General features: G+C 38.5%; 1 protein-coding gene across 16 annotated transcripts in view; it reads left to right on the forward strand.

The window, feature by feature from the left end:
* Window positions 1-13,490, forward strand: part of TENM3 (teneurin transmembrane protein 3) — a 1,270,502-nt gene that overhangs the window by 830,045 nt on the left and 426,967 nt on the right. The gene's annotated exons all lie outside the window — the stretch shown is intronic.

A 13,490-nucleotide genomic window follows, 5' to 3' on the forward strand; every position in this document is an offset into this window, starting at 1 on the left:
TAAGAGATGAGTAAAAAAATAAACAGAAGGAAAATAAAGCAAAGGAAATGGAAGAGAGAGATAATCAAGATTAAAAACAAACAAAAAAGCTGATTCTTTAAAATGGCCAAGGAAATAGAAAGCCCCTGATGATCCCAATTAAAAAATAATGAGAACAAAAGGAGAGATACTGAACACCGTGTAACAACTAAAAGGCACTGCTCCACACAATTCAAATCTAGAGGAATTTATTTTTTCTTAGCAAAATATGATTGACCCCAAATTATTTCACAACATGAAGAAAACTTTCCAAAACCAATTATCTCAGAAGAGAGTAGGAGAGTGGCTAAAAGGTTACCATTATAAAGGAAATCGTTCCTTTTGGTGAATTTTAGGATCCGAGGTGAATTGTACATAACCTTTAAAGTGGAGCTCAATCCAAGGTTCAAAAAGCCATTTAACACCACACACACACACACACACACACACACACACACACACGATGGAAAGTACTAAAATTCATATTATAACGTTGGCATAACCTTAATAGTAACCAAAAATCTTGATTAAAATAGAACATAAAAGAGGCTATCTAGACCAAAATTACTTCTTGATATATGTGTGAAAAGTAGTCTAAATAACTGTTTGCATGTAAGAATCTAGCAATGTATAAAACGGATGATAGTCTAGGCCAAATTAATAACCAAGAAGTTACTAATCCTTGGTATAATGTGAGGATTTTTCAATGTTAGGAAGTCTATTAACATAATTAGAGTAATAAATCAAAGTAGAAAAACATGATCTTATCAATAAATGATGAAAAGGTTTGGGATAAAATTTAGAAACCATTCCTTATTAAAGTAAAACTCACTAAGTAAAACAAGAATAAAAAAACACAAGCATCTTAGTCATATATAAGATGACCACTGAAAAAATTTGAACAGTATTCTAATTGAGGAGATCCTAGGACCATTTCAGTGAAAATCAGGAACATGAGAGAGGCTCACCTCCTCTCTCACAATTCCTATTCAGAATCGTTCTTGATGTTTTAGCGACTGAACTAAGAGAAGAAAATTGAATCATTGATTTATATTTTGCAAAACGTTAAAGTTGGCACTTTTGTGAACCGTATGTCAGTTGTATACATACAAAAACCACATGTCTGTAGAAGTTAAACGAAATAGTTGGAAGCAAATTGGTGCTTGGATGAATACAAGATAAATATACAGGCATCAGAGGTAATGGAGCATAGTGGTTAAGAGCATAGATTCTGGATCCAGGTGATCTGTGTTTGAGTCCTAGGTCTGCCATTCATTAGCTGACTGGCGAGTGACGTAACCTTGGCCAAGTAACTTGCTTGGACACGTTACTTAGTTTCTCTCTGCTTCAGTTTTCTTCCACGTAGATTGCACCTTAGTTTTCAATCTATAGTTGTGGAGAATGAAATGAGTGAGAATACTGCCTGATACATGTTAAATACTATTTTTGAGTAATTATTAAACAATAATTGGCTAGCTTTGGAAGTCAGAGTAAAACATCCTATCCAAACAGCAACAAACACTATAAAATTCTTTGGAATAAATTTTATAAAAGTGCTATGAGGCCTTTTATGAAGAGATCTCTAAAATGTTATTGAAAAACATAAAACAAGATCTGAGTAGGTAGGAAGACAGTCAATGTTTTTACATGGGAAGACTGATACCCTAAGAATACCAATTCTCCCCAGAATGTGTGGAAGTCAAGGTTTGTTTTAAATTAGAGAAAGGGGTCTTAGAGTTCACGTGGGGGGATAAATCTGAAAATAGTCAAAAACATATTTAAAAGGCTAATAATGATAAAATGGCAATTAGATAATATATATATAATATAGTATATGTACTATATACTATATTATATATTAATATATATATAAATATGTATTATATATATTATATGTTATATAGTATATATTAATATATATAAATATGTATTATATATATTATATGTTATATAATACATATATAAATATGTATTATATATCTTAATATATAATATATATAAATACATATATAATATATATATTAAGTCCTATGAAGCCACTGCAATCACATCTATACGATATTGGCATAAATAAGGATAAGTCAACCAGTGGAATAGACTGAAATTTCAGAAATAGATCCTAGTATATAGGGAAATTTAGCATGAAACAGAAAATGGTTTTTCTATTCAGTGGGATTTGATAAATGGTGCTGGCACAACTGGTTATCCATCTGGAAGAATATAAAATTGGACCCATATCTCTCAGCATATTCAAAAATAAGTTAAGATGGATTAAAGACAAATGTAAAAAATAAAGCAGGAAGAATTCTAGCAGTTAATTTAACAGACTGGATAAAGTAGGATCGACTTGATCCACAAATAGCAGCAAGCTCCCACAACAACGACTTCAACATCCAACAGTTATAAACCAGGAAACCAGGAGTCTAGAGGTGGACTGTTCAGGGTTCAAAGATGCCATCAAGGACCCAGGTTCCTTCTGTCTTTGTTTGTTCTGGCATCCTTAGCACGTGGCGTTTGTCCTGTGGGTCCCCAGATGTTCGCTGCATTTTCATATTCCTGGCTGAAACAGAATAAAAGCAAAGGTGAGAAGTCCTTCTCCCCTTTGGACTGTTTCTTTTTACTCCCCGGAGATGTCTTGCTGCGTCTCTTTTTTCAGAACTGTTATACTTGGCTACGCTTAGCTGCATGAGAAGAGGGAACATTTACTATTTTTGCTTTCCCGCTTTTATAACAGAGGAAGGCAAGGAAAAAGTGGTTGTGAATCCACACAGCCTGACCGGGAGACTACCCGTACACATCGAGAGTAGGGCAGACCCTTCTCCTAGAAACAGAAAACTCAGAAGAAAAAGCTTAAATGATTAATTTTGTATTTAAAACCTGAGGTATGTAGATTAAAATACCATAAACAAAATTATTACTTTGGGAATTATGTTTACGACCCACGTGACAGATATAAGGTCTAAGATGTAATATATGAAGAGAGAACTTTCACCAATTGAAAACAGAAAGACAAACGGTCCGATGGGAGAAGCGTCAGGGATAAACCATTCATAAAAGAGCAAATTTAAGTAGTCGGTAAACATGTGGAAAGGTGATCGGTTTTCCTGTTAGTCTGAGAAAGGCAGTAGCTAACCCCAGCTCCTATCCCCCCACTGCAAAGCTCCCAACCTGGCTTCCCTCACTGAGCATTTGTGGACCGTGTGACTACCGGTGCTCTGCTTGGGGAATACTCCTCCCACCTTGGAAAGCGGAAAATTAATGGAAGAGGCTATGGTGGTGAGAGGTTTTCCCGGTTGGAATTCTGAACACATTTTTTCAGGGAGACAGCCTCCGTACCTGGATGTCATGCTTTACTGTGCTTTTCATCCAGTTCCTCAGACACAGAGAACTTCATTACTTATATGTTCCATCATGGCCCCCTACATGTTGTTTTCATAGGAAAATATATCCAGTTGACCCTTGAACAGCATGGGGGTTGGGGCCCCGACACCCCACACAGTCAAGAATCCACGTATAACTTTTGACGTCCCCCAAACTTAACTACTAATAAGCCCACTGTTACTGGAAGCCTTACCAATAACATAAGCAGTCGATTCTCTTACGCTCTGAATGCTGTATGTATTATATTCTGGATTCTGACAATAAAATAAGCTAGAGAAAAGAAAATGTTATTAAGGAAATCATAAAGAAGAGAAAATACATTTATAGCACTGTACTATATCAAAAAATACCCACATGTAAGTGGGCCCACGCAGGTCAAACCCATGCTGTTCAAGGGTCACCCTGTCGACTTCTCAACACAGTATACTCCTAAAGTGAGGACTTTCTATACAATTGTGAAGTTTTGGCTTAGTAAGAAACCAAAAAAAAAAAGCAGTGTATGAATCGCTTTACTCAAAAATTTTTAGATAAGAATATGAAGAAAACAGAACAAAAATCCATTTGTAATACTAGAGAGAGTGGGGGAGAGAGAGAAAGAAAGGAAAAAAGGAAAGGAAAGAAAAGAAAAAAAAACAAAGAAAGAGCAGGCTGCACGTGTAGCTGAATATGGAAAATTTTGGGTTTACCTTCTTCCTTTCATCCAGCTTCAGCCAGGGTGAGATTTCATTTGGTGCTGGGCAGAGGCACATTGTCTCTACTGAACCATAACCACAATCCTCTTAAAAACAACTTCTGCTGGCATTGCCCTATAATGTTTTGCTGGATAAAGACATTTTGCCTGTTAGAATGATAGCATCCGTGACATATCAGGATTGTGCCGAGGGAGAGAATGAAGAGAGTTAGTGACATGTAGGTGGGACCGTGCCTCTCAAATATTTTCATCAATTTCCAAATAGAAAAAGGCCCATTTTTAGCTTTTAGATATAGATTGCTTGGGCTGGGGGTGGGGGAGGGAAGTTTTATTGCTAGAATATTACTAAAATGATGAATAATTTAAAAATCTTTCTCTATGCTGTATGTTCCAGAGAGGTCAAAAGAGTTAGATTCATATTTCTTAGATGTAGAACATGAAGGTTATACATATCATTTTAGAATGTCACTAACAGCACTGGGCTGATGTAAAAATAGTATTAACACCACCTTTAAGATAACAATTATGTGTCTGTCTGTACCATTTTATCCTGCTTCGGAAGCGAAATGGGACGCATTCATTTTTTTTCCTCGCTCCCCTTATTTTTATTTTATTTATTTGTGTTTTTTTGCATTATGAAAATATATTAAACATTCCAGCATGTTGAAAATTGTGAAAGAGGAAGATTTGGGAGCCAAGAGCAAAATGCTTTTAATTTTAAAGACGGAGATTTAGTTTAGTCTTGGATGCCATTATGGTGAATAATGGGAACTGATCCTAGACTTCAAAAGAAATATGACCATATGGTCTTACCATTCAGCACTTAATGCTGCTATGAATTTCCAGTTATACCCCAAACTTTTCATTTCCCCAGTGTTCCCCCTCACCTCTGTCATCATACAAAAATGAAAGGAATCTGAAACCCTTTTTTTTTTTTTTTCCTGAAATCCTAACTGATGCAGAGAAAGCTTTTTCTTGGTGAGCCTAGGGTTTTGTAAAGAAAGACAAAAACCTGAAACATTAATCAGATACACCAGGCTAATTACCGCAACTCCAAAGTTTATTACTTTTAAATATTAACTACTTAAAATGATTCATTTAGAGATCAAAATGATTAATCCTTCTCAGTCACTATAAATGTCAGCGGCGGGATTAAAGGATTTAGATGGTCATGTTTACTCAACCTTACGTTTCTGTACTTAAAGACACAAGTTAAATAGTTCCAGTTTATCATTGTTGCCCGTTAATGTTTTCCTCTCAGATGCCTCTTTTAGCTCCCCTGCCTAACTGATCGTTAACTAATTTTGGCTGTGAAAGAGGCAAGTGTTTCTCTCTGGCTTGGTGGCCAACCTGCTTTGTAGATTACCTTCCAGAAGGTGTGAGTAGATAGATGTAGCTTATAGCCCTCCTCCGGACACAGTGGGGGTAATCCTTTCCCCCTGCTTCGGCCTTTATTGGTCTGATGTCTTGAGCCCCCAGCTTCCTGCTACATTTTGTATCCGGTCCTCCCCACGTTGCCAGTTTCGGATCCACATCGTGAATCACTGTGGTGCCGCTTCAGTCGCAATTATTAAACACCTGCTGCTTCATGCCCAACCGTATGCATATTTAAACCAATAGCTACTGCAGCTTGACTCAGATACCGCCAGACAGGGTGTAGGCACGTTGTGATCACTCGGGTCTTAGATTGTTCTGAAAAAAAAAAAAAATAATAATAATTACTAAGTGACAATAAGAAGCAAATTCATTTCGGAATGCTTTTTGATAAAAACCAAGCGCGAAGTTATTTCTCTAGTTACAAATTGTTGCCAATATCAAGGTGACACCGTTTTGGGGGTTGGGTGTATAAATCCTTGGTGATTCATGCTTACAGAGATGCTCTTTCGTTATAAGTCAGCGGACTCACAACCGAATGTTTGTGACTTGAGTCACCAGACTCAAACCCATTATCTGGGTTTGCTGCCCACCCCCCCCCCCCCACCCCCGGAACTCCACAAATCTTCTCCTGAAGAAAATGTACGTTCTCCGGGCCATTCATTTTTAAATGTTATTTATTTATTTATTTATTTATTTATTTATTTATTTATTTATTTTTGAGAGAGAGAGACAGAGAGCGCATGAGCGGGGGAGGGGCAGAGAGCGAGGAAGAGAGAGAGAATCCCAAGCAGGCCCTGCTCAGCACAGAGCCAGAAGCCAGGCTCAAACTCGGTGAGATCATGATCTGAGCCACAACCAAGGGTCAGATGCGTAACTGACCGAGCCACCCAGGCGCCCTGGGTCATTCATTTTAACTCTGCTTTCTTTGCTCGCAAATATACTTGGGGTATATGATATACTTGTCAATATACTTGTCACCCTCCTCACCAAGTTCGCCATGGCGCCTCTGGCTCCTGTCCTCATTGGCAGAGGTGCCCTGCACAGCTGAGTTCAGGATAAATGCCCTCGGGCCAACCTGCAGTGGCTTCCATTAGACTCGTGTTTTGAATAACAAACCGGATTCTAATTATGACATACAGATCATGTTCTCCATCTTCTAAGAACTTGAGATCATCAGTATGTGGTTATGGGTGTTACTATCACATGACCAGGTAAATTGAGCCAGCCGCTGAAGATGCTCGCATTTTACATACAGTGTAAAATGGGGTGGGGCAGTTAAGGTATTTAATGGGACTTAAAGTTGAATTTTGGAACGTTGTTTTGTGTAGGGCCTTATAAGTAACGATCTATACCATCATTGCAATTTCTGTTGCATGTTCAAGGGTGGGTATTCCGTTCAAACGGTGACAAATATAGCTTAAGAAGGTTAAAGCATTTGGATTGTCCCATAAAATAGGCATTAGGTCTCAAAGGGGAAAACGTTACATACATTTCTAGATTGTGTGATCTTCGTATCGTTTTGCAAACGCAGCAAAAACAGGGAACTCTAGATAAGATGGTGGTGACATTAATTCCACAAGCATCAAATGAGAACTATTTGCCCAATTTGTAGTTTTGTGTTATCCTCCATTGTTGGGGGAATGTCAGTGCCTCAGGAGAGAGAATCCATCCAAACTCACAGCAACCAAGGAAAATATTTAAAGACAATTATAGATTATTTTATTTCCACATATTAAGTGTATATTGAATCTTCCCTCCGTTTCCCAAACTCCATTTGGAGGGTTGTGACTATAGAAGAAATGAATGAATAGCCACCATTTTCCAAAGCCATGTGTGATGAAAGGAAGGGCAGAAATGAAATATTGCTGTTCCAACATTTCTTACATAACTTTACTTCTTCGCAACCAATAAGGAAGGATTTTTAAAATCCAGCGTCTCCAGGAGAAGGTAATAAATTAAAATTCTAATTATGGAAGAGGAGCTAAAAATTAGCAAATCAAAAAATATATATATTTGGGTTTTTTAAAGGATATAGACTTCAATTTTTTCTTTAGTATGTTTTTTTAGACTAAGGGAAGTAACATGCAGAGTAAAATTTCACAACTATAAAATAGAGCATCACTAATTTCCTTCCCTTACAGTCCCCTCTAAATGATCATCACAACAGTTTTCTAGCCTTCCTCACCTTTATTCATGCTCAAAACCATAAGCACTCACATAATCTGTTGGTTCTCTTTCTTAGTTTCCAAAAATGGGACCAGACTGTACACACCATTCTGCAACTTGTATTTTTTTTTTTTTTTACTTAAAATATATATCACGGGCTTCCCTCCAGATTCAAAGATATAGGTCCAAACTCACTGTTTATGCTAGCCACATAGTGTTCCATTGAACAGGATACATAAAGTATTCAGCCATTCCCTTTCTGGTAAGCATTCCAATTATTTTAACTTTTGCAGCCATGACATAGTAATCATTATTTGTACATGCACATTTAAGATCAGGTGATTGTAGCCTCAGAAGTAGACTTTCTGTGCTGAGTATTTTTAATTTTAATGGAAAAACATTTTCAAAGAATAAACCAGCATGATAGAAAGCAAAGAAAAAATAATAGGATAAAATTATAATGAATTCACCTAGCGGGCCCACAGAATCAACTGTTTTTGAAAATCACAGCAATTCTTGGTTTGTACCCCAAATTTCAGTACCGCTGACCTCCATTCCAATTCCCCATTGCACACTTGGCGGTATGATATACTCTCTCACAATGTGGTATAAGAGAGAATCTACACATGATAACAAGTGTGGAATATACACAAGAGAAATGAAGATATATATTGACAAAAACTTGTACATGAACGTTCATGGCAGCATTTCAGAATAACCAAAAAGTGGAAACAACTCCAATGTCCATTAACTGGTGAATGGATTCTGTAACTGAACCCAACTGCATCGGCCCGAAGCATAGCAAAGCCAATCGCTGAGACATCAGGTATGCAGTAAGGGAACAATCTATTCAAGAGGCAGCCAGAGGAGGAAATGGGGGGGCAAGGCCAAATCCACTTCCCCAAAGGGGAACAGAACAAGCTTTTTATAATCATAGGGATGAGACTACATTTATACTGATGAGAAGGAGCAGAGGGAACGTAAGATTATCCATAAAGAAAGATGGAGAATGTGCATTGAGCGAACATATCTGTAACACACATCCCAAGTTTATTTTGAAATGGAGACTTCACATCAGAGTGAGGCAGAACTCAGCCCTTGACATGTTGGGAAGTTACCTTGGGGCAAGGAGGAGGGGTTATGGGCATGCTCTGAGAGCCGGCATAGAGTATCCCTGGATAACGAAAGTAGGGCCTTGCTTGTTCCTAGGCTGGGGCCGTATCCATTGACTTTTGAGTCCAGGCTTCTGCAGAGACAGCTGGTGAGTTTGTTAGTGGGGTCTGAAAGACACAATAACAGATTAGGGGAAGCCGTTCTCTGAAAAACAAGTTTTAAACTCTCTGCTAATTTAACCTCATTCACCGTATGGGGCACAGATTCAATTCCCGCCCCCCCCTTCCCCCCGAGTTATGATCATTTCTCAATCTTGATGACTTGGGGCAATGACCACTACAGCCACTTCTTTATCTCCTCATTTGAGGTTGGTTTGGGGTAAAGAGCAGTTTTTGCAGATCTTATCTGTAGCACGCCTATGTGAGGGGCTAACCGGAAGTGTTTAACCCATAGGTCACAGCAGCGAGGGAAGTCGAAACCACATGGAGTCAGACATGCCAAGTTTTTCCCTGTTACAGATATCCCATACAACTGAATACTATTTGACCCTAAAGCTGAAGTATGGATATATACTACAATGTGGATGAACCTTCAAAACGTAATGCTGAGGGAAAGAAGCCAGGCGCAAAAGTCCACATACTGTAGGGTCTGTAGGGTCTGTTTTATTTGAAATGGCCTGAATAGGCAAATCTGTAGTGACAGAGAGTGAATTGGCGTTTGCCTAGGGCTAGGGTGAGGAGAGGAGGGGTTGGGCAGGGGGGGGGGGGGGGGCAAGAGGAGGTGACTGATCATCGGTACAGAGTTTCTTGGGGGGAGGTGATAAAAATGTCCTGAAGTTGATTGTGGTGATAGTTGCACACCACAAGGCATGTACCGAAAACAGAAAAAAGAAAAAACAAGGGAGAGAGAAGAGAGAGAAAGCAAAATCTAGACTGTAGAGCAATCTAGACTCGAGGGAAGAAAATAACCGTGGGTTGGGAACTGGACCACCCAATAGTACAATCTGTTTCTTCTCAACGCACCCAGAGATAGTAGATGTCTTGCTTACTGGTGAACGTACTTGGCCTTGCAGCTTTGAAAAATCCCTCCCTGCTCTGACAACGTTATAGATGCTTTGTGAGAAAAAGTCCAAGAAGCTAAGCCATTTCCCAAGCCCCTTCCTTTATGGGAGGAGTAGCTTTGCTATGTGCCGACCTCACTTGAAGCATTAGCTGGTCCTGTCCACTTTGTCACAGACCTTTACTCATTTCTTTCAAAATGGGAACTTTTTTTTTTTAATGATCCAGCCTGCCCACGTTGTTGTTTTTTCAGTTTTTAAAAAACAGATTTTCAAATTTATAAGCATAGGAAAACAAAAACGCCTAATCTGATCCAAGCTATCATTGCCTTTTAATCACAGTGAATTTCACCCTCAGGTATACTTTATTCTCACTGCAATGTATGGTTTTGGTACTGGTTCAAATTATAGTAGGAAATTCTGTGTTGGCCCCGCTAATCGAGGTGACCAAAATGCAATGTGCAGGAGATAAATACTTACTTCACCAGTTCTAGCCAAACGGAATTAGCACAAAGACTCTAAAAGACAAAGAGGGAAATTAGGGTCATGTTGTTAGAACCATTGCAAAGAATACAGCCTGAAGAAAACATGGAAAATAAGAATAAATGTGTCCTTATCTCTTTCATGTTTCTTGAAGCCAAAGCAAGATGGCCAAGTTTTTAGCTGGTTCCAGAAGCATTTTTTCTACCTTTGTCTTTCCACTTTCGTACATTGCCCTAAAGCCTTCCCTACCAACCTCGCTCAGCCCAACCCTCCCACCTCTGTGATAACCTTCTGCCAGCTGTCTCTCTTCCCCGAGTCAGAAGCCTTTCTTCTTTCCATCATCTGTTTTTGATAAGTGTAGCCCATCTTGCTAACACTGCTGCTAGATTGTGGAAAATAACCTGCTAGAACTAATTTATTCTGGTTTGATCCCTAGGTCTCCCCGGTGGCGTTTGCATTAAAACAGGGGATCCCACAAACAAGAATCCTTAACCAAAGAGGGGAATTGACAGGAATAGGGTCCGAAGCACCTAAGCAGATCTGGGCTAGAGATACTTTTGAATGAAGGAAAAGTGAAAGTCAACGGTGGTGGCGGCAGTGTGGCTATTCTAAAATTATTTGGAAACGATCCTCTCCTCACCATCAAATGCTACATTTCTTTATGCTTGTCAATTACATTTGTCCAGGGGTTTATTTTTTAAGCCATTCTCGTTTAGCCTTTCTTCATACTAGTCACAATTGACATAAAGTATCTCTTAAACCAAGTGGTGAGAACCCTGAAAGATGAAAAAATAGAAGAGTAAAGGGATTTGAACAGAGCTAGTGAGTGGCTTTAACTTCGATCTGCTGGAGGTCAGGTTTAGTGTTCTCTTCTAGAGGAAACGACAGCAGACTTTTTAATTTAGGAAGCCAATCTAACAGGGTTCCCTCCGCGTGTGCTTGCTTTCCAGCTTGCATTTCAGAAAGAGCCCGTAAGAGTTTTGAGTTATTGTGAGGCGTTGATTTCCAAGGGTCAGATGTTGAAGGAGTTTGGACTCTACGTATTGGCTCATAGGGATGGTGCTTTGGGTATTTATTTGCAAAGTGAACTGTGTTTACATACCTGAGCAACAAATAATTGAAGATAGTTTTCTGTTTTCCTTCACCTCATAGATTTTTGCATCAAGATGTTACCATTGTAAAAAGTCAATAACGTGGAAAACGTTTTAAGTTGCATTTCAAAGATTAGAAAGAAGTTTTACTGCTTTTAACCTCTCTCTTATTTTTATTTTCCAACATGGGCACCTCCCCAAATAGAGGAAAGATGCAGAGGATTTTATCATTCATCTTTGCCCTTTAAAAATTATTATGTATTCTTATTTTGAAAAATCAACATGTATAATGGTAATATTTAACTGTTTTTGACCCCTTTCTTCCCTCTTCCCATTTAAAATGTGATGTATAAATAACAGTGGAGAAATTCTCCCACCACTATTCCATTAACTGTCCATGACCTTGACCTTTTTGGGATTTACTTTCATGATACAAGCTACACTAATTCTTTAAAAAAAGATTCTGACAATACTGTGCCTTAATTCGTCAGGCTTGCCCACTTTTTCCACTGGTCCAATGGGCTCTTTTTCCCTTTTCTTCTTCTCTTTTTTATTTTCCGACATATTTTTTGGTTCAGGTACTTATTGAAATCTCTCTGATAAGCAGTTTGATTTGCAGCTAATTGTAGCAACAGATTTTCATTATTTATGAGTGTCATTGTCAGAATCCATTTCGAAGTCTGACCAAGATAAAGCTGATTCCGACTTCTGATATGACCACAGCAATAAAGCAATTAACCACACTAGTTAAAATGTGCTGAGGCCTGGAGGCTACTGATACCTTTATAACCAAATATGTACTATACTGTGCATTATGTTTGACTCACTTCCTAGAAGATTCAACATGTTGTTATTTTATCACAAATCACCTATGACATCCGCTTTTAAAACATACAGTGTTGTGTTAGCTCTCACACCAGCCAATTAACTTTAAAATGTTCGTAGATTGAAGAGACAGAAGTAGGAAAATGAAGACTATGAGTGATCTAAATGCTTCACATTCTTGAAAGGTTGGTTTTATGTAGTGGCATTTAAATCAGTCGTTGTGTGCTGTTATTCTTTACATGGATGTTGATTCTGGTCGGTACCTAAATCTAAATCTCAGACTCCATCACACCAGCACGAGCCAAGAAATGGAAGAGTCATATACCTGCATCCTACAAGCAAACATATTTCTCCCTCTACTCATCCAGAGGCCCATAAAACATACGTGAAAGTTCAAGAATACATACACGATTGGCAAAGTCATTAATAAGAGTAGTCATTTTAAAGTGTCACCTAATTTAAACACTTTTACTTTAAGTTATTGCCGTGTCGTGGGTTTTATTATGCTCAATTTATTAGTAAAGGCCCGCAGGGTTCACAGCCGTTTATTTTTCAGGGAACTTGATTTTATCATTAATTTTTAAATACATTTTTCTCCCACTTTATTTTTAGAGTGCACTTTATTTGCAAAAATTGGTTTACTCTGATCAATACCGATGTTTCCAGGTGATTACTAAAGATGTCTAGAAAGTCATATGTCTGCAAATTTTCAAGGCATGACACTCCAAAATATAGTATATGTATACACACACACACACACACACACACACACACACACACACACACAAGATTTGTGTTTACATCGGTGGCTAACTTAAGGTGGGAATATGTAATAAAGATTGACCAAGCTCCTATTTCTACTTAACAAGTAACTTAGTCTCTTTTCTCTTGCAAAGGAGTGACATCTGGGTGGGAAAAATCCCATCATTTAGGACTAGAGCCAAGACATAAGAGATAACTCGGACAGTTTCTCTTGCTTCCCAAGTTGTGAAACAAAATTCGATCACTGATAACCAGTCCTTTCTCTGGGCTGAGTTGGCATGGCGTGTTCTCCTTGGCTTACCCCCCCGCCCCTCTCTGGAGGTGCTTACGGGCTTAAGTGGTTGACAAAGGAGCTCTAAGTGGGGGTGTGTGGGAAGTCGGGGGAGGAACCCCACCCGCCCGCCATAATTGCACCCACTTGACCATATGCCATGCTTTGCTAATGTAAACACCTCGTGCTGATAACTGAAAAACCTGAATGCTTGAGTGTTTATTTTAGGGAGATTTCTTTAAAAAAAAAAGAAGA

Source organism: Panthera pardus, unplaced genomic scaffold (genome assembly GCF_024362965.1).
Source record: "Panthera pardus isolate Hobbes unplaced genomic scaffold, ASM2436296v1 HiC_scaffold_13, whole genome shotgun sequence".
Classification (NCBI taxonomy): Eukaryota; Metazoa; Chordata; class Mammalia; order Carnivora; family Felidae; genus Panthera; species Panthera pardus.